Source organism: Chrysochloris asiatica, unplaced genomic scaffold, assembly GCF_000296735.1.
Source record: "Chrysochloris asiatica unplaced genomic scaffold, ChrAsi1.0 scaffold00607, whole genome shotgun sequence".
Classification (NCBI taxonomy): Eukaryota; Metazoa; Chordata; class Mammalia; order Afrosoricida; family Chrysochloridae; genus Chrysochloris; species Chrysochloris asiatica.
The window spans coordinates 117,510-120,399 of record NW_006409125.1 but is presented as its reverse complement, the minus strand read 5'-3'; positions in this window follow the sequence as shown (position 1 = coordinate 120,399).

The window sequence follows — 2,890 nt, the reverse complement described above, 5'->3', positions numbered from 1 at the left end:
TTTCTGCTCCTGAAAAGATTTACAGCCTCAGAAGCCCTATTCAGGGTCACTGTGAATCAGAACTGAATTGATGGCATTTAACAACAGCAAAAGCAAGTCCTTCAAATACAGATCTCTTGTAGTCCTCAGTTATCCCAGAAAAACCACCATCTAAAGCTCTACATCAGCTCCCATGTATATGTTCAGTCCTTTGCTTCTTCATGGAGGGTCATGATTAGAAACAGAATCAAGTATAGATACTTTGGTTGGTACTGAGTTTTTTCCTGGAATGCATGATATTCAATCTTAGGGTTTTAAGTGAGCAGAGCTGTTGGTGAGTGGATACTGTTGATACCCAGGGAGACGATGTTGGTGATATCCAGGGAAATGCCAGATCATCTGCCTTGCCACCAAACCTTTCTGAGTGTGTGGTTCTAGCCTTGAGTCATGGGCAGGCAGTAACGCTGATAGAGTGTAGCTTCACATTGTCAGTTTGAAATCTCTGTGGGATGTGAGATTTGTGGCAAGTTCCTGGCCTCTATCTCCCTTTCTAGTGCTTCAGGGACTTCTGGAATAGAGGGGCCAGTAAAATTGTGACTACTTCCAGGGTATACCTATGACAGAACCTTTCTACCATACCCTTGTGTGATACTGCTCTTAACCACGGTGATCACCACCTAAGAATAATGGCTTTGTTTTGATTGTTTTAAACATATGACATAAAGATGACCATTAAGAAAATAATTCTAAATCCACTTGTTTGGGTTGAATTTAGAACCATTATCGTTCCTTATGAAATGGAAGTTAACCCAGAAGCTTGCCATTCAGAAGACTTTATCTGATGCTTTCCAGAAACTGTTGATCGTGGTTTTAGGTAAGACTTTCTTGATGATCTCTGAGGCACTCAATTGCAATGAGAGATTAACTCATTTTGAAATGTTAATTGGAGGCAACTTTGGATCTCTAAAGCAATCTAGATTATTCTTTACCAAACTGGTTGACATCAACAGTCTTCCAACTTGTTCTTCATGACATCTGTGAGAAAAGTTACAGCAAATATGACTGAACCTGTTTATAGGTGCAGAATGACCTGCCTCAGTTCATACAGAGAATAAACTTTTGATTCAGATCTTATTTATCAATTGCCTATCATGCAGACTAGCATGATTATATGTTTAGACACCTAGATTTGAGTCCTAGCTCTGTCTCTTCAATTGCTAATGCATTTGTAGGTTTTATAGCCAGAGAGATTAGAAAATATGTAATATTTCACCACCACCACCACCAAGCTACCATTTCATTATCTGGAAAATAGGATTAGTAGTGCAACCTACCTCATGGGTTTACTATTAGAAGAAATGAGATGAATGAAAAGAATTTAGAAATCTCTCTGCTATACTATAAGCAGGCAAAATATGTTTACTCGTGTTATTGTCATGGTTGTTCTCCTATAAGAGAGTATGAAACTATCTTCTCTGAATCAAGAATTTTTATTTGATTGGGTGAATAATACTTATACAATAATAAGCTGCATTCTTAGGAGTCTGCACACACTCTTTTAAGTGGTCATGCTGTTGGATGGTATTGATTGTGCTTCCTGTGGATTTCTTCAGTGGGCTCAATGTTACAGACGATGCCCAAAGGAAACTATGATTAGCAGAGAGTCCTTGAACAGAATTGCTCCCCTGCATCATAGTCCTGCAGGCATAGGGACCCAGAAACCCTAGCAAAATTGTCAGAGAGTCTTATGTGTAAGAGATGGCCCTAGATTGGACTCTGCTTTTCAGCCTGGCCAGTGAGTCTGGCTTCCCTGGTCGCAAAGTACAATCTCCATCAACTGGGAACTCTGAGTAACAACCTGGAAAAAACAAACCAAATGAATGGGTTTTTACATCTCCCTAATTATGGTGTTGTAATAGAAACACTGGACTGCTAATCACAAGGTCAGTGGTTCAAGTCCACCAGCCATTCCTTGGAAACTCTATACAGGGTTGCTGTGAGTCAGAACTGAGTATGGCACTGAACAACAACATATATGCTGAGAAGTCCCTGAGCAGTGCAGAAGGTTAAGCATTAGCCAAAAGGTTGTCTGTTCATACCCATCCTCTGGTGCTTAGGAAGACAAACCTACTGATCTGCTTTCAAAATGTCACAGTTTTGAAAGTCCTATGGAGTATCTGTACTCTGCACATGTAGGGTCACCAGATACTGGAACCGATGCCACAATAACTAACGACAATGGACTGAAGTAATATTCCTTGTCACAAACTCAAACCAAAAAGCTTGTGGCTCATGTTTGCCTTGATGGGAAGTTATATAGTCTTTGATGTACATGGATTCAGTTTGGGCCAATAGAGGCCCCTACGTGGTATAAATGCTTAGTACTCTACTGTTAACCTGTAGTAGTAGTAATTAATGCCAAGGAGCTAGTTCCGACTCATAGGGTTTTTGAGACGCGGTTGATGGATTTGAACTACTGACCTTACAGCTATCATACAGAACCATACTAGGACTCCAACTGGTAACCTGGTAGTAAATTGGAAGAAAAAGCTTTGTAGTTGGCTTCCATTAAGATTGTAGCCAATGCTGCTTATGCTGGACGTGTGGCCAGAGATGGGTAAGGATCACGTGGAACCTCGGCAACCTAAGACAGAGCCATTGCCATGCTGCAATGAGTTTCCATGACAGGTAAGACTGAGGAATTCACACTGACCGTCTAAGAAAGGCAGCGTCCCTTAAACAAATAATAAATAAGGGGGAATCTGATGCAGACCGTGCAGACCCGGTCAGGAGTTCAAGTCCCTGTGGGCCTAAGCGTTACAGACCATCCAAACCATAGGCTCTGAGGATCAGACTTTAGCCACCTAGCAGACATAGCAAACTGTCCCTCATCTGATTATTCAGTTATGCT